Raw genomic sequence first — 20,121 nt, 5'->3', positions numbered from 1 at the left:
ATACAGAGTAACGTGGATGGAACACACGATTCATATATTCAGTACGCCCTCTCAACAAAAATACAGAGACAACAACATTGTGGATCGAACACACGACGATCTCTCAACAAGTATACAGATACAGAGGCAACAACATTGTCCATCTAACTTATATTCAATCTGACTTATGGTCGAACATATTCATTTAAAACGCCTTCAAACAATTCGGCACATCTTGAAACAGTTGGTACAGATTGCTATTCTGAAATCCGCCTTGAACAATGATGGAACGGCTATGAATAAACCGCTCGAATTCGGATTCCCCGGTCGAAGAGATTGCGATTGTAAAATCCGCCTGGAAACTGCTCGAACTCTCTTAACTAAATGTTCGGGTTGAATTCAAGAAATACTAATTAAAACCAAGAAGGCAAAAAGTTACTCAAAAAGCAAAAAGTTATTTAAATATAGAATGCGGAATATTAATTGGATTCGTTAAAACTATACAAACAAAAAAGAAAAGTAACGTTAAGTTAAAAAAATACAAACATACAAACGGAAAAATTGAAAGTTAAATTTAAAAACGAAAAGAAATGTAACATTAAATAAAATAGAAATAAAAACCAAAATAATTAATCCTTAAATTTTAAAATATGCAAAATAAGAAATTAAAAGTTAAATTTAAAAATAACAATCAATTTCTTTTGAGGTAAAAGATTGACAATTTCAAAATTATAAAGACGGAATGGTTGATGGCAAAGCAAAATAAATTAAAGATTAAATTTTAAAATAATATCTATTTGCTTTTAAAGTAAAAAATTGGTAGTTTCCACATAAATCATAAAATATAGAACCCATTTCTACCTAAATTTTAGCTTGAAATTGACAAATAGTAACCTTGCTATAATAAATAATTTAGAAAATACCTTAAATGTGGAGGAAAATATATTCAATCAAATCTACTTACGTATAACCCTATAAAATAGTTGTGCATACAACACTTTGTTCTCAATAACATTATGACTTTCTTGAATATGGATAGTAGACTTTAGTTAATACAAATATAAAATATACATTTTTTTATTTAGGGAATTTAATTTCTAATTTAATATTATTGTATTATGGACCACCCTTAACAATGAAAAGGAATATTGAAGAAATACAATATTTCGCAGGGACCATCATTAAAAATAAAACACTAATTATAAATAATATTATTTCTAATAGAATAAATATTACATAAAGAATATTTGAAAAAAAGGGTACAGTCTTACTTATGCAGGAATTTGCCTTTTCATTAGAATCCATCAATACAATTCCGAGAAATATTGTGATTTTTCATTGATTCAAATTAGCTAGAAAGAATTATGAGAAAAAAGCCTTTTTTTCTATAAGTTAGACTACATGAAAACAAGAAAAGCAAACCTCTGTTATCAATTTTTCCAGGATATGTATTTTTTATGTTTTCAATTTTTTCTAACTTTAGCGATAATTGCTAATTGAATATTGTATCGATAGTTACTTTGATATGATAAAATAAAGTAGAAATAAGTTTTATATGTTACTGTCTATATGGCTTTCCATTATCCTCTTTATAAACACCATCATGCATGCACATTACCAATTTTTTTAGTCACTAACTCAGAGAAATGGATTCCATGGAATGCTTTTCCATTATGATCATGGACAATCAATGGAGAAAGGACTCTATGATGTACCATTGATGAATAAGAATTTTACTCTCTCTCTCTCTCTCTCTTCTCTCTCTCTCCATATATATATATATATATATATATATATATATATATATATATATCTGTGTGTATGGATGATAGCAGGGATGTGGGTTTCATATTTTAGCCAGAGAGGGAGTGTTTAGGTAAACAAAAAGAGCAGTAGATCAAACAATTTAATGGCCCAATCAAGTGGTCAATCAAGTTTCTTAAGTCCTAAGAAAATAGATTTATCAATATAATTGGATTGAAAATTTAGGCACTCCATTGAGCTTTCAAATTCTTAAAATACACATTTCTAGTACCCCTTATGCAAAAAATTTTGCAATAACTTTTTGTAACCTAGTGAAATTTGGCAAAAATTTGTCCTTAGGTGGTGGATCAAATCATGTTAGATTGATGAAGGAATATTATATCCTATGACATATGGTTTTTAGATTTTCTAATTCATATCATATTCTTCATCTATTTTCTCTTAAGCATTCAATTTCTCTGGAGAAATTTAAAGAGGCCGATTGAAAAACAATAACACAGAATTTTCAAAACGAAAAAAAATTCAAAAAATACCACTATCTTAGTTTACTATTCATGTAATAGTTGAAAAAGAACATATGAGAATACACGTGTTTGCAAAATCCAATTGAAATATTACTTCATAAACTTCAAGAAATAATAAACAAATATTTTTTTCATAAACAAATAAAATTCTGATATGAAAAACATAGTTCTCTAGATGTATATGTATGTGTAAAATCATTATACAAAAAGGTAAGAAAGAACACAAAAAATAAACCCATAATAAAAAATAAAAAACACATTTGAAAATTCTATCAATATAAAGCATCAATTTCTAGCTAATTAATTTATAAAGTATAAAATTTCTGGCAAATTATGATAAACGTTTTGTGCTATATTTTTATAATGTATTGAGTAATTGTGCTTGTAAAAATTTTATCATCATAATTGTTTGTGATATTATAGTTATTTTTATTATTGAAATGTGTGTCAATTAATAGATGTTTTGATCATTTGTAGAAATAACTGGGATGCTATTAAATTGAATACCAATATGCATATAAAATAATTTAATTCCCAAATTCAACTCATTTAATGTGTAATTTCTATATATGATATATGTATGGGTAAAACCATTATATATGCACAAACACAAATATATACACAAAATAAACTATAATCACAAGAATTTGAAATTCTATCATAAAACATAAAATTGTAATTAATAATAAGAGTGTATTAATTAGAAATAATTGTGATTTTAAAGTACACACATTGAATAGTGGTGGTTACAAAGATGAATACAGTGTCATTCATGATGTCATGGTCATTTACTAAAATAAGTGAACCTTCATTAAATTTAACACAGATAAGTTATGCAAGCATTTGATTCATTCGAAGTGTAATTCTTGCATTGGACCCTATGCATGCTTAAAATTATCACGTCAGTTATTCGTATAAAGTTAGTCTAACTATTTTTTTGTGTTCAATAATTTATAGACATACAAACACAAACAAACAAACCAATACATTACATAAAATAAAAACACAAATATTTAAAATTCTACCATCATAAAACATGGATTTGTAACTAATTATCAATATATAATGATTATAAATGATTATAAAATAATTTAATTCTCAAAGATGCATTGAATAATGATACTTACAAAATTGGATGTTGGATTGTAGCAAGTTTAGTAGAGACAACCATAAAAAATGGAGATTTAGTTAGAATGATAGAACCAGGAAATAGAAAAACTTAATATCAACAATCCAAACATAATTGATAATCCACTTATTGTAATCCAATAGTTTGTACAACAATTGGCCGGCCAAAGTGAGAAAATAATTGCTCATGAAAACAAATTTCAAGATAAACTCATAGTTCAAGGGAATGAAAATATCTTCACTATAATTCAAAAGGATCACAAAGAATTTTCCCAAGAAAAACAAGAGTTAGAACAAACATTATATCACAGAGCCCAATATTTTTAATATTTTCCCAATATATTTATCTTCCACATGCAATTGGATATAAACTCAATAATTTCTAATTTGAGAATTGTTCTCTTGAAAAGTAACTCAACCTCAAAAAAAGTCTACCCATGAGAATTAGGTTTTAAAAGACTAAAATCTTAATCCCAACTACAGCAGGAGGAGAGACAGTGGTTTAGAGAAAGGAAGAGAGTAAAAGTAGAAGATGGAAATGTTATTGATTATTTTCATGAAATTGTTAATAAAGTGCAACAATTAGAACATCAACTACTAGTTGTTCAACAATTGTCAGGTTACATAGCCGACAAGGTACAATATTTGTAATATTTAAAATAATTTGATGCTCCTGAAAGTATATTTGTATGAAAATAGTCTATATTTGATCAACATCTTCAACTGCTTACACCAACTACTTTTCAAACAACATTCCATATGACTTCAACACCAACACCTGCAATAGCACAATCATCTTGATCATCTTTCTTACAACATAAATTCAATTTCCTTGAGCCAAGCTTTTAGGATGTGGTCTCTCTTCTGAACAACAACATCACACAAAGGAAATTGATGTTGAATGTTCCAAAAGGTCACATAGGGAAGGGAAAATACGAGGAATCCACATTTTAAATATTGCGGGTGTAATTCAAGAAGTTCTCATTTCCCATGAAACTAGATATGCTAATTAGCCAACCACCCTTATCGACGAACTTGTATTTCATTATAAGCATTTACATTTTTTAATTTATTGTATCAAATTATCTATATATATATATATATATATATATATATATATATATATATATATATATATGCCCGTCATTGTATCTTTTGTGATTGGATTCTCAAGAGAATATAATATAAAGTAACACTTTGTTGGTTCTATGCTACATCGCTTCTCTTCTATTCCTATGTTCCTTATCTTCATGTGATTTCTTGTTTTCCTTTCTACTAATAACCAATGGTCATTGTATATATATATATATATATATGTAATATTTTACTAAAATATAAAATATTGGTGGTTCTTTCAAGGAATTGGAAAATCTTGTAAAATATTAGTGAATCATTTAATTAATTATAAAATCTTGAAAATTATTGCTGAATCCCTCATTTAATCTTTACATCAAGTGCTTTTTCCTTCTTATGCATTGGTTCTCTAATATAAAAATAGTTATCGAATTGCTTCACTTCAAGTAAACCAACATCTTTAGGATTTGGTTGTTCATCACCATCTATTCAACTCCTTGGTGTGTAAATATTATAGTAACTACTGGGATTTCTTCTTCAATAAAACTCTATAATTGTTGATGAATACAAAGTTTTTTGGAATTACACAAAATGCTCAATGAGATTCACTAAAAGAACAAATATGTAATGAAAGTTAATTTCCTATATTATAAAAAAATCAATTAACACAAACTCATATAAAGCCACAATTTTCGAGTTCAAAAATAAAGCCCACAAAGAAAAGTATTCATTAGTTAGTATAACATGTATTCATTAGTTAGTATAACATGTTAAAAAATAAGTATCATCAAATTATTTCAACTTCAAAAATGATAATACACTAAAGCGTTTGTCATCCTCAACTAATTACATGTATTGCTTCTGTAGTCTTTCCCTCAAAAGTATAATTTCATTAAAGGAATGTTGTTCACATGACAGTAGATGCCCTACAATGAACACATAGGAAGCTAGAGAATAGGTCATTTTTCCATACAAATAGCCAAGTAGAACATATTTCCATTTGCTAATAAATATTTTGAAACAAAATAAAAGATAAACAATGCATTTTCTAAAAACTAAAGAGTCTTAGTTCATGCAAGAAAGTGAACTAGAAATTATTTATTTTCCTTAAACCATTACATATATAAAAAAGTAATAACAATTACGCAAAATATGTGGAAAACCCAAATAATAAAAAAAGCCATTTATTATTCCTAATGTCCTATGTTTCTCAAGTAAACATAAAAAAAGAACTTAAGTCTTCTTATTCATGATACAAAGTTTAACCGAACACTTTTTAAATAAATGATAATTACATGAAATGAGGCATTCCCAAAGAAATGGTTCATTGAACAATAAAAAGACAATTATAAGTGTTTAAGGGACTAATAAAGTTTAAAAACAAAATAAACAAACAATTTTAATCTTGAAAAATGATGCAAATTCTTGTCCAAGATATCACATCTAAACGTTAAAGAAATTCCATGTACTTGAATGACTATATTTGTGCCTAGAGGAAACATTTCTAAATGTATTACTTATAATTTAATGGTAGGATATTATGCATGTCAAGAGATATGTTTTGGATTCATGACACTGCAGCTTTCATTTCCAACAATGGAGAAGAGAGTGAAAAATTAACATTTGAATATAAGAGATCAATATTAAATTAGGTTGCATACCTCCACCACCTCCTCCTCCTCCTCATCCTAATCCACCTCCTCCTCTCCTTCACCTCCAGCTCCTCAACCACCTCCATCTCCACCACCTTCTCCTCCTCCACCACCTCCATCTCCACCACCTTCTCCTCCTCCTCCACCAGCACCTACACATCGCCCACGAAATCCTCCACCACCACCTCCATCCCCACCTCCTCCTCCACCACCTACAAATCCCCCACCTCCTCCTCAACCACCTCCACCCACTCCTCCACCTCCAGCTCCTCCACCACCTCCAACTCCTTCCCTTACACCTCCACCTCCACCGTCAACTCGTATTTTTCCTCCTTCAGCTCCACCTCCTCATCCACCACCTCCTCTTCCCCCACCTCCACCTGCTCTACCTCATTTTCCTCGACCTACACCTCAACCGCCTCCACCACCTATGCCTCCCCCTCTGCCTCCTCTTCTCCATATACAAACCACCTCCCCAACAACCTCCTCCACCTCCTCCACCTCCACCACCACTTCCTCTACCTCCACCTCCACCACCACATCCTCTAACTCCACCTCCACCTCACAACTTCACACTACTAACTCCACCACCACCACCTCCACCAAATCCACCTCCACCTCCTCCTCCACCTCCTCCTCCACCTCCTACCACCTCCACCTCCACCTCTACATCCACCACCTCGTCCACCATATCCACCTCCACTACCTCCTCCTACTCCACCTCAACCATCCACCCCCTCCTCCTCTGGCTCTAGCTTCAACTCCTCCACCACTACCCCCTCCTCCTTCTTCTTCTTCTCCTCCTCCTCCTCCTCCTCCTCCTCAACCACCACCTCCTCCTCCACCTCCACCTCCACCTCCACCTCTTCCTCCACCACCTACTCCACCTCCTCTTCCTCCATGTCCAACTCCACATCCTTCAGCACATGCACATCCTCCTCATCCTCCACCTCATCCTCACCTTCCTCCTTCTCCACCTCCTTCTCCACCTCCACCTCCTCCTTGACCACAAACACCACCTCCTCCTCCACCTCCACCTTCACCACCACCTTCTCTTCCTCCACCTCCTCCACCACCTGCACCTCTTCCTTTGCCTCCACCTCCTCCTCCACCTCCACCTTCACCACCACCTCCTCTTCCTCCACCTCCTCCACCACCTGCACCTCCTCCTTTGCCTCCCATTCCACCTCCTCTTCCACCTCCACTTCCACCAACTCCTCCTCTTCCTCCACCACCATCACCACCACCACCACCACCTGCTCCTCCTCCTCCTCTTCCTCCTCCACCAGCACCCCCTCCTCCACCACCTCCCCAACCTACACCTCCTCCTCCTCCTCCACAACCACCTGCACCACCTCTGCCTCCTCCTCCACCACCTCCTCCACCACCTCTGCCTCCTCCTCCTCTTCCTCCACCACCTCAACGTCCACCACCTCCACCACAACTACCACCTCTTCAACCTCCACCTCCTCCTCCAACATCTCCTCCTACTCCACCTCCTCCTTCACCTCTCCTCCACCTCCACCTCCACCTCCTCCAGAACCACCTTCACCTCCTCCTCCTCCACCACCTCCACCTCCACCTCCCCCTCGACCTCGACCTACCCCTCGACCTCTACCTCCTCATAGAACCTAAGAAAGAAATCAAAATTACATATCATTTGCTTCCCTTTATTTATGATACTTATTGATTCGTTCTTTATAGTGATAATAGATATCAATATATACTTGATTATATTACAAGTAATATGTATAAAAATTTACAATATAAATAAGTAATTATGAGAACAACAATCTAATTTTTTTTTTTTTTTGTAAAATATATATAGAAAAGTAAGACAACTTATATTCTTAATTTACAAAACTATTTAAAATCAATATATTAATTATATAAAATCCTTAAATAATAAAATAAATTAAAAAATCAATAGCCATAGACATAAATTCTTGAAACCCCTAAGTAACATACAAATACAAAACACAACCAAACTTCATAAAACCTCCAATAAGTAAGATGGAACACCAATAATAATGACATTATAATCTCACATATGTGGACTCAAATGGAACTACAAATATCTTCCTAGTCATTGAACCAAATGAGGTTAATGTGGTTGAAACACAATATTATTGTTGTTATGCCTTCAATACCTTGTCTGCGAAGAGTTATGTCTAATGTATTGGTGTATTTCTAACGTATTGGCACACTAAGATTTATTTTGATACCTTCATTCTATTTCAACTATTATAACAAAACAGAAGTTATGATTTTCAATATCAAAGTTGAAAGAGCTGTGAACATAAAAAAATAAACACACCTCACAAAATTTTCCTCTTATATTTAAAAAAAATAAAAGTAATTCTAATTATTTTAAATTTATTTGTGTATTAAAATTTTCAAAAATATATGATATCAGTGCCAAATTCCAATTCTTACATTATTTCTATATGTTTATATTTGAAAATATTAAAATTACATTTTTATATTTAGAAATATAATTTACAAAATTAAATTTATTTGTGTATTAAAAATTTCAAAAATATATAATTTCAGTACCAAATTCCAATTCCAATTAAAAAAAAGTTGAATCCATTTTCATATTAAGATATAGTTAAAAGAAAAAAAGACATCAAAGTGTATCACCCAGCCAAAGAACCTTTGCAATCGGTTGTTTGATAAACCCCAAAGAGATGAATGTTTGCATGAATTTCTATGGAGTCAAGGTTGTAATCTCGGTTTTTCGATCATAATTTTGTTGCTATAGGTATCTATGACTGATGCCTTGGTAACCATAATCCAAAAATTCAGCCCACACGATTGGGCCGATATAGAAATTGACGTTATGTAGTACTTGAGGCCGAATCTTGATGACTAAGTGCTCAAGTTTTTCTATGTGTTAACAAAAGTATAATAAAACACGAAAAATATCAATAAGTATTTTTTATAGTTGCAGAAAAACAAATGTACACAAGTACTCAACATTTCAAATGTGCAATCAAAATTATCCATAAATGCTATGCATAATTGCCGGAAAAAATCGTAAAGCTTACTTTATAATTCAAATAAGATGCATAGTTTCAAATGTACAAAAAAAAATTATTCACAAATTATATCCATAGTTGCATGGTTTCAAATGTACAAACAGAATTATTCACAAACGATATCCCAATTATAAACCTTACTTTAAAACAAGGGTCGAAAAAGAGGCATGATTTCAAATGTGCAAACAAAATTATCCATGAACTGCTGGAAAAAATTATAAACCCTACTCTAAAACAAGGCTCCAAAACGAGGCCTAGTTTTAAATGTGCAAACAAAATTTTCTCAAAACCATATCCATAGTTGCTGATTTTTTTTATTAACAACACTTTAAGACAATGATTCTGCAAACAAAATTATCAATAAACCCTATGCAAAACACTATCGATAGTTCAGAAAAAAAACATCGCTTCAAATGTGCAAACAATCCTATCCATAAACGATATGCATAGTTGAGGAAATTTTTTATAACCAAGACTTCAAAACAAAAATAACAAAGATCGAATAAGAAGTAAAAGAAAGATCGAAAAAGAGGAGGTATGCGTCGAGCATGCTGAGATAATTTGAATCGACAGAAATGGCGTTCTTACCTCCAACGTGAGTTGAGGCTGCGTTGAGCGTTGATCGAACACGCGACCTTCATATATTTGGTCTGACGCAGAGTCACGCTCTCCCAACAAAGATCAAACGCAGGACCCAGCAAAGATACAGAGTAGCGTTGACCGAACAGAGGACCTTCATATATTCAGTTTAACCCTCTCCAAACAAAGATACAGAGTAACGTGGATGGAACACACGATTCATATATTCAGTACGCCCTCTCAACAAAAATACAGAGACAACAACATTGTGGATCGAACACACGACGATCTCTCAAGGCAACAGCATTGTCGATCGAACACACGACCTTCATATATTCCATGTGACTTATATTCAATCTGACTTATGGTCGAACATATTCATTTAACACGCCTTAAAACAATTCGGCACATCTTGAAACAATTGGTACAGATTGCTATTCTGAAATCCGCCTTGAAATCCGCCTTGAACAATGATGAAACGGCTAACGGCTCGAATTCGGATTCCCCGGTCGAACAGTGCGATTGTAAAATCCCCCTGCAAACTGCTCGGACCCTCTTAAGTAAATGCTCGGGTTGAATTCAAGAAATACTAATTACAACACGCCAAAAGGGCAAAAAGTTACTCAAAAAGCAAAAAAGTTAACCCTCTTAAGTAAATGCTCGGGTTGAATTCAAGAAATAATAATTACAACAACCCAAGAGGCAAAAAGTTACTTAAAAAGCAAAAAAGTTACCTAAATACAGAATGCGGAATGTTAATTGGATTCGTTAAAGCTATACAAACAAAAGTAAAAATAACGTTAAATTAAAAAAATAAAAACAACGTTAAATTAAAAAAAAATAAAGACGAAAATAATTAACTTTAAAATTTATTTAAAATTTAAAAACATGGAAAGTAAAAAATTGAAAGTTAAATTAAAAAAAAAAAGAAATGTAACATTAAATAAAATAAAGATAAAAACCAAAATAATTAACTCTTAAATTTTAAAATATGCAAAGCATGAAATTAAAAGTTAAATTTAAAAATAACAATTAATTTCTTTTGAGGTTGTACGGTGTGTGGCTGGAGAATTTCAGGTACTTCTGATTTGGGGAAAATAATAATAATTACAGCCGTAATTTGGGATAGTATTGGGAGTACTTCTCGGTTTTGATGAATTCTTTGATAAGATTTCATGTTCTTTAAATTGTTTTCGTGGTATAATTTTTAAATGTATTGAGTTATTGTGCTTGCAGAAATTTTATCATCATAATTGTTTGTAATATTATAGTTATTTTTATTATTGAAATATGTGTTAATTAAAAGACGTTATGATCATTTCTAGAAATAAATGGGATGTTATTAAATTGAATATCAATATGCACATCTCTGACGGAAATTGTTCAGAGGTTCTACAGTGTTGTGGCTGGAGAATTTCAGGTACTTCTGATTTGAGGAAAATAATAATAATTACCACCGTAATTTTGGATAGTATTGGGAGTACTTCTAGGTTTTGATGAATTCTTTGATAAGATTCCATGTTCTTTAAATTTCATGATCCACTTCTTTCTAATTTTTTAGGGTTTTTCTGAATAGTGCGATTAAGCTAAATTAGTATTCGCCTTCAAATTTTCTGAATAGTGCCATTAAGCTAAATTAGTATTCGCCTTCCTTATTTGAAGGGATTAGTTCTTTCTTCGTCGGCGTCTTGGCTCCGCTTCCTCCTTTCCGTAGTCCAACGGGAGTTGGCTAGCAGGGGTTTGCCAAACTTCAATGGGTATGAATTCTATGTAACTGAAACCACTAATGGCAACAAAGGTCTGTGTCCCTGAAAACACTAGTGGCAACAAAAGTAGCAACAAATCCTTTTTATATAGTGTGTTCTTCCTTCTTTCTTAGGTTGGCAACAAAAATAGTTTTATGATTAAAGAAAAAAAACCAAATCAATTATTTTCTTTAAATTTGTTTTGGTGGTTAGCCATGCTTAGAAATAAGTACGATTCTATTTACGGAAACCACTAATAAAAATAAGTACCATTCTATTTACAGAAACCCCTGTTTACTGAAACCCTCGATTGTTGACCGGAAAATTGAGATGTGATGAACCCTAAGCACATATACGATTCTGTTTACGGAAACCACTAATAGAAATAAGTACGATTCCGTTTACGGAAACCCTCTATTGTTGACCGGAAAAATGAGATGCGATGAACCCTAAGCACATATTCATGATGGTTTTCGAAAAATGTATTAGTACTCACCTTCCTTTCCTCGCCTTTTCAGAACAGTTCTTTCTTTGTCCGCGTCTTGGCTCCGCTTCGTCCTCTCCGAAGTCAAACAGGGGTTGGCTAGCAGGGGTTTGTCAAACTTCAATGTATATGAATGCTATGTACTTGAAACCACTAACGGCAACAAAGTTCTGCGTCTGAAACGACTAATGGCAACAAAGGTAGCAACAAATCCTTTTTTAGTATGTTTTTTCTTCTTTCTTAAGTTTGCAGCAAAGTAGTTTTATGATTAAAGAAAATTTGTTTTAGTGGTTAGCCATGCTTTTCTCACTAGAATATTATTAGTTTGTTTCGTTAGCAATCGAGCATTATCAGTTTTCTTTGTTATGTACCAATCGAGCTATATTTTTGTTTTTGGATATTTTTTTTTACTTTATATTGGATTTTATTTTTATTAATTATAGCCAGTTTATCATTACATTTTTTTGTTGATCATTATCATTTTAGTGTTGATTAATGAAATTTATATGGTTTAAATTTGAAAAATAAATATTTATTTTTTAAATATTTGATTATATTATTTTTATTATTATTTTTTTTAAATTAATATCATATATAATTGTTTCATATATTTTTATGTCAATAATTTATTAATATAGTTGCAATATTGATATATTGTTTTTAGAAATTTTGGTAATAATTTTTTATTTTTAAAATTTGAAAAAAAATAAATAATATATTTATTACCAATTACTTTTTACCATAATTCAATTAAAGCAAATTAATATAAATAAAACATAAATAAATATATTTAACTAAAACTAATTCTCTTATTTCTCTATTTGTGGTCAATGCCTATCCATCTCTATTTGGTCATCACTGGTGAGTCTTAAATCTACACAGTGAAATATTTGTAATATGAAATTTCTAATGATGAATTTATAGCTCAATATAGGTATTACCTCTCTCAGGTGAGTTGTTATGTTGTTGTCTCAGGCCTCCTTCAGCTTCTAGTTTATATAGTCAAGCCCGATCTGGATTGAGTAGGTATGAATCCCATTTACCCGAAAAAAACCATTAGCAAATAGAATACGTGTAAATTCTTTTGATTCAAACGACAAATAGAAATATGCATGCTTTTGATTACCAGAAAGTTAAAACCACCAACAAAAATATCTATGATTCTAGCTACGATTCTGTTTACGAAGATCCTCTATTGAATGGAAAATTAGATGTGATGAAGCCTGAGCACATACTCATGAAGTTTTATGGAAAATGAATAAGAGATATGAAATTAGAACCCACCTTCCTTTCCGTGTCTTGGCTCGGCTTCCTCCTTTCCATATTCAAACATAGGTTTGCTGACAATAGTGATATATTATTTTTAGATATTTTTCTAATGATTTTTTATTTTTAATCCTTGAAAAAAATAAATGACATGTTTACTATTAGTTATATTTCATTATAATTTAATAAAGTTGTTGACGTTGATTTTTTTGATATGAAGATGTAAATAAATATATTTAATAGGATTTATTTGTCACTATTATTTATGTTTTTTTTCACAGTTATGTAGGAGTAAGATTGTAAATATTTGGATTTACTACTATTTAATCATGATTTTTAGTTTCAATTATTATTTATTTATTTATTTTTACATTTCATTCACCTATAGTGGTGATATTATTCCACTTAATTTCCCTTAGACATTTATTTGGTTAAGAATTTTGTGGATTTTATCCGTCTATAAGGAAGACATTTATTATTCTCTTTTATATTATACTATTATTTTCAAGATATCATTACTATATAACTTAGTTGTGTTTTGTGTTTAGTTTAGGGTTTAGGGTTCATGCTTTCAGGTTTATAACAACTTAGTAATTGTTTTAATAAAAACTTAAATAAAAGTTACAAAATACTTTTTAAAACGTTATAAAGTGTTTAGGATTTGGGGTTTAGGGCTTAGGGTTTAGGGTGTAGGGTGTGGGGATGAACTACCCCACCTTAATGGGGTATCATCCCGTGGAGCATCAAGGAGTTATGAAGAAAAATAAATAAAGGAAAAAGGTTTATGAAGAAGGGTGAAAAAACGAAGGTCGAGGTATCTCATGTCTCATAATTTTATGCCTCCTACACTCACATACCTAGGTGTGCTCTTCCCTTATTATAGATACTCATAAAATTCTTAGGGTTTATCATTTAGGGATTAGGGTTTGGGGTTTAGGGTTTATGGTTTATGATTTAGTGTTTATAACATTTTAGTAAATTCTTTTAATAAGTAATTAAATAAAAGTTACAAAACACTCTTTAAAATGTTATAAATTAATTAGGTTTTAGGGTTTAGGGTTTAGGTTTTAGGTATTAGGGTTAAAAATTTATAACACTTTAGTAAATTCCTTTAATAAACATGTAAAAAAGTTACAAAACACTTTTTAAAATGTTATGAACTGCTTAGGGTTTATGTTCTAGGGTATAAGATATAGGGTTTAGGGTTTTGGGTTTTGGGTTTAGGGTTGAAGATTTACGGTTTGTAACACTTTAATAAACACTTAAATAAAAGTTACAAAACACTTTTTGAAATGTTATAAAAGGCTTATGGTTTAGCGTTTAGGGTTTGAGTTTTTCAGTTTAGGGTTTATAGTTTATGGTTTAGGGTTTATAACACCTTCGTAAATTATTTTGATAAAAACTTAAGTAAAGGTTACAAAAATATTTTTAAAATGCTATAAAATTCTTATGGTTTAGTGTTTATAAGACTAGTAAATTTTTATAATAAACACTTAAATAAAAGTTAAAAGACACTTTTTAGAATGTTATAAATTTCTTAGGCTTTAGGGTTAAGAATCTACGGTTTATAAGATTTTAGTAAATCCTCTTAATAAACACTTAAATAAAGGTATAATTTTTTTGAGATGTTATAAAATGCTTAGGCTTTAGGGTTTAGGGTTTATAACACTTATAATAAAAGTTACAAAACATTTTTAAAATTGTTATAAAATGCTTAGGGTTTAGGGTTTAGGGCTTAGAATTTATGGTTTATGACCTAGGGTTTGGGGTTTAGGGTTAAGTATTTGTGGGTTAGGATTTAGGGATTAGGGTTTACAATTTAGGGTTTATAACACTTTATAAAATGCATAGGGTTTAAGTTTTAATATTTTTGGTTTAGGGTTTAGTGCTTGAGGTTTAGGGTTCATGGTTTCAGGTTTATAAGAAAGAATAAGAAACCACTTATATCCCTACAAACAAAGCAGATGAAGATGCTTCAAATCAAAAATACAACATGACCCACATGCATCGAAATAGAAGAGATCCAAGCACCAGAACAACAAAAAAAGGAGGCATGCAATGGAAATGGGAAAGGAGGTATAAAGGGAGCTCAGGATCAAACAAAAAAACTTCATCGTAGGCATTAGGAAACACAACATGACCCACATGCATAAGGGTATCGAAATAGAAGAGATCCAAGCACCAGAACAACAAAAAAAGGAGGTATGCAATGGAAATGGGAAAGGAGGTATAAAGGGAGCTCAGGATCAAACAAAGAAACTTCATCGTAGGCATTAGTAAACTAATTGGAAATGGTCCTAGCAGACCCTAATTCAAGGTCTTTGCAGCAGGTCCAGAAGGAAAAAAAAAGGTTAAAAAGAGAAGTTTAGTGATTATTATCACACTTAACTTTGAAATTGTTAAGTAATGTTTTATAAAAAAAATTCCCTTCTCATAAACGAAAAGGGTTATCTTACCAAATTCTGTTAACATATATAACATGTAATATAACATGTAATTTTATTGCTTATTACAAGTTGAATAAAATTACAACTTTTTCTTTGAAAAAAATAATATATGATATAAGTTATTAGTTATTAATTGTTTAGAGATACTTCAATTTTTTTAAAACAATAATATTTTTAAAATACTATAAAATTATGTAATAATAATATCGTGATATAAAAATTACAATATAAATATGAACAATAATATTATTAAAATTTTGTTAAATTTACTTTTAACATTTTTTTCATATACTTTATCACAAGTAAAATTATATTAACTATTGTAATTTTAATATATCTTTTTTATATTAAATTATTAATATTACAATTTCAAAATATATATATATATACACACGGAAAGCTAGTATTTTTGCCGTGGATGTTATTATTAAGGATATATTGAACTCACTTATCTCTCGAGTCTAGATATAGTTTTGAATAATCAAGTGGAGTGTATAAATCACTGTACCAAATTAATCTTGTTGAAAACTCCCTAATTGACAATTATTGTGGGTAACCCCAATATTATCATAAGCGAAACCTGGGCACTACTCCTTTAGATATAAAAATCAAATCCACCATTAATAAAATTGTATCAAGCATGTACTCCGTCCTAGAATATCAATACATCCATGAACTATGGGATAGAAATACATTGGAAAACTGATTGTCCAACCAAGAAGTTTTCAAGTTTTCCATTCTAAACATTGTGTGAACGGTTCCACCCAAATCCATCTAGTTGCTTAGCTCATATGCCATCACCCATGGAGTCAAATCCAATAGATAAGTGATTGAATGAGGATTCATGTCAAGGAGGTTGATGACACGTGGCCGAGGACCCTTGAATTGAAACCATTATAAATAATGTGGGGGAAGATTTACTCGACTCGCATGAACTACAACATGAAATACACTAATAAGATCGGCATAGTTTTGGACTCAATTTTGGTGTGTGAGATGAGGGATATAGCACTCAACATGCAGAAGAGTCTTAAATCCATCATAATGAATTTAGTTTATTGGATTTTATATTAAATCCATCTTTTTTACTTTATATTGGATTTTTATTGATTACAGCGAGTTTATCATTACTTTTTTTTGTTTATCATTATCATTTTAGTGTTGATTAATGAAATTTATATGGTTTAAATTTGAAAAATAAATATTTATTTTCTAAATATTTGATTATATTATTTTTATTGTAATTTATTTTAAATTAATACCATATAAATAATTGTTTCATATATTTTTATGTCAATAATTTATGAATATAGTTTCAATATTGATATATTGTTTTTAGAAATTTTGTTAATAATTTTTTATTTTTAAGATTTGAAAAAAAAAAATAATATATTTATTACCTATTACTTACCGTAATTCAATTTAAGCAAATTAATATAAATAAAACATAAATAAATATATTTAACTAAAACTAATTATGTTATTTCTCTATTTGTGGTCAATGCTTATTCATCTCTATTTGGTCATCACTGGTGAGTCTTAAATGGACACAGTGAAATATTTGTAATATGAAATTTCTAATGATGAATTTATAGCTCAATATAGGTACTACCTCTCTCAGGTGAGTTGTTACCTTGTTCTCTTAGGCCTCCTTTAGCTTCTAGTTTATATAGCAAGCCCGATTTGTGCTGGATTCCCGTACGTATGAATTTCATTTACCCGACACCACCATTAGCGAATAAAATAGGTATTCTAGTTTATATAGTCAAGCCCGGTTCTGCTGGATTCCGGTAGGTATGAATTCTAGTTTATTGTCACGCTCCAAACAATACATAAAAAAAAAATTTAGTTAACGACTATAATTACACTACTCTTTTACCTATACACATATACTATCTCACCATGTTTATTAATACATAATAAACAAATAACTATATTCATATCCGCAATGGGTACGCATAATACTCAACCCATACTTACATAATGTTTACTGTGTTTACATTTGGTCATTCAATACAAGGGTTACGTGTACAAGGTTGGTAATACGTTACATAGTTGGTCACTGTGCAATTTAATGAAACATTTATAGTAACTTTCCCCGAGACACCTCGAGCCTGTTGTGCAATGTCCGGCTCTGTCATTGTTGATGCATCTCCGTCCATCTGGAGGGTTTAACGGTTGGATGGCATCATGCCATGTGACACCTGGTGCTTTGTACGCTTACAGCCTGGCCGCTTGGCTTGTCAACTTCGCGCCATTGCAACCTGGAGGTTCACCGGCTATCTGACGGTAGAGATCATTCTGCTGCAGATCAAAGGTTCTCGTGATGCCACGAAACGGTAATCATATTCTTAGTTATATAATGGTGAATCCGTCTTCGGCTCTTGTTTCTGTTTCAGTTCCTTAATCTTCTGAGCGTTAGCAGAGCGATCTTCCTTAGCGCTCCTCTGCGGCTACGCAGGTCTCTCCATGGTTTAAGGCATGCTGCCATAGTTATGTGACTCGGCCTTCCTCAGCCATGAAGGTATTAGCTCTTCAACATATACCATGTCAATTCGTTACTGGTAATGTCGATTTCCTAATGAGCTTAAGTTGCAGACTCTGAAATTCTCAGTAGTTAACTTTCCATTATTTATATTAATGTTTTTCCACGGTTCTGTTTGCAACAGGTGATTTAACATTGGGTTATTATTCTTCACAGGTGGGTGTTTGTCATCTCCTCCGAGGATGCGGAAATCACCCTCAAGGATGCAGAATCGCCCTTACATCTGGTTAAAATGTCACCGGTAAGGCTCGAGCACATAGGTACTCATTCATGTTTTATTTCAGGCCTGTACTAAATGTTACTCCCTTGGCAGGGATGGCGGATTTGCTCAGTTCCCTTTTTATCCAGCTAGGAACTCCTCTGCCAAGAGGCTTCATAGACTCAGTTTAACATTTTCGTAACCTTTAGACTGTTACTCTATTTCATATGTGAATGCTAGTTCTCCAGAACGCAGCCATTACTTGATTATTAAATTGTAATCTCGACCCGTAAGGGTTTGACTTGGATGTTCGTCAATGGTTTTCATTATACCGTTGCACAAATAATTAAATGGGTTCAGTTTTTTGTTCTATAATGCATCACTATATCACTGAAGCTATTCGCTCTTTTCGTTTGTGGTTTATTGAGGGTTTCCAGAATTGAAATACATCTGTATATTTGTGCTCCAGGTTCACTGTTCTAGTTTCTCTTTTCTTAAGAAATAGTATTGTATTTCGTGTTCATCCGGCTCGATGCCTCAGCCAGCCAAGCGTAAGCCACGGCTCGGCTCGAGGGGTTTCATCGTAGCGGATACTTACTTGGTAAAACCGGCCGAAGGGTCGCACAGCGTTACAGTTGCCATGTCCGACTTCGGCCCTCGTTCTTTTCTTTTAAAAGCGCATTTATTAACAGGAATAAGTAATACTATCTTTATTCATACATTGCCATTCGTATATACATATTTCCTACTGGTTATTTCATGAGCATGATTTTTATGACTGTCTCTGAGATTATTCATGGTTCGACTATTCGAAAAAGAGATATTGCAAATCTGTAATTTATTTTGGTTGTAATGATAGCACTATCACCATTTCATTTTGCTTAGCCGCGAGCTCTCTCGTCTTGTTTCTGGAGAATGTGTGTTAGAATCTCGAGGTTTACTATTTCCGCTACCACATAGAGCGGCTGTACATTTTAGACTTTTGTAAGCGTTTATATATATTCATATGGGTTCTTACCTGTTGCTAATATTTATGTCTTTTTCATATGCAAGAGGGTTTATATCTGTCCATTTCGGATTTTTCTATCGAGTCTGCTACAGGGGTTATCATAACCCTGTTATTGTGATTATTCTACATTTCGCTACTATATCTCATTCGAACTTAGAGTTCTTTCCTCAGTTTTAAATTCGGTCCAACTATTACATTTGCGTCGACTTCCATAGTTCACACAGATTGCTATATCCACTTTCATAATATCATTAAAGAAGAATAGGCTGGAAATTGTTAACTTAGTTCACTTTTCTCAGTACAGTACAGAAAACATCTTAACAGATGAGTAAGTAATAAACCATACCTGTTTATCTGCCAAACCTATTTGTAATGCTTGTCAATCCACCCGTCCGTAGGAAGTTCTTCGCTGAGCTTCCACCCCCAAGCACTTGCAGGTCCTGCTCGACCGCAATAGCACTGGTCTCGCCAGTCAACGCTATCTGATCCTAACCAGACATAGCGTGCACAGGAAAATTTCCTTTTCCACTTCTGTTATCTGATCCTAACCAGCATAGCATTCATTTTTTCATTTTCTCTCTCTGCCATCTGATCCTAACCAGACTTGGCATTTTTCCCCTTTTTTCCTCTGGGGTCTCAACTACCTCCAGGTAGTTAGGGTAACTGATTCCTCAGTTACTAACCA

The 20,121-nt window shown here is 32.2% G+C and overlaps 1 long non-coding RNA gene across 4 annotated transcripts; it reads left to right on the top strand.

Annotated features, from left to right (window-relative positions):
- The first annotated feature begins 18,103 nt into the window (after positions 1 to 18,103).
- LOC149264599 (uncharacterized) lies at positions 18,104 to 18,760 on the top strand. 4 transcript variants are annotated; one of them, XR_016250105.1, is made up of 3 exons: positions 18,104 to 18,207; positions 18,385 to 18,469; positions 18,542 to 18,760. It is a non-coding gene; the product is annotated as an uncharacterized LOC149264599 (long non-coding RNA). The 4 variants fall into 4 exon arrangements; XR_016250103.1 differs by having other exon boundaries at positions 18,111 to 18,247; positions 18,561 to 18,760; XR_016250102.1 differs by having other exon boundaries at positions 18,111 to 18,247.
- The last annotated feature ends 1,361 nt before the right edge of the window (positions 18,761 to 20,121 follow it).

The sequence above is a fragment of the Pinus tabuliformis genome, chromosome 6 (assembly GCF_031772625.1).
Source record: "Pinus tabuliformis cultivar Carrire ecotype Pingquan chromosome 6, CPIR1, whole genome shotgun sequence".
NCBI lineage: Eukaryota > Viridiplantae > Streptophyta > Pinopsida > Pinales > Pinaceae > Pinus > Pinus tabuliformis.
Note: the sequence above shows the minus strand (reverse complement) of the source record. Positions and strands in the feature narration are given on the sequence as shown.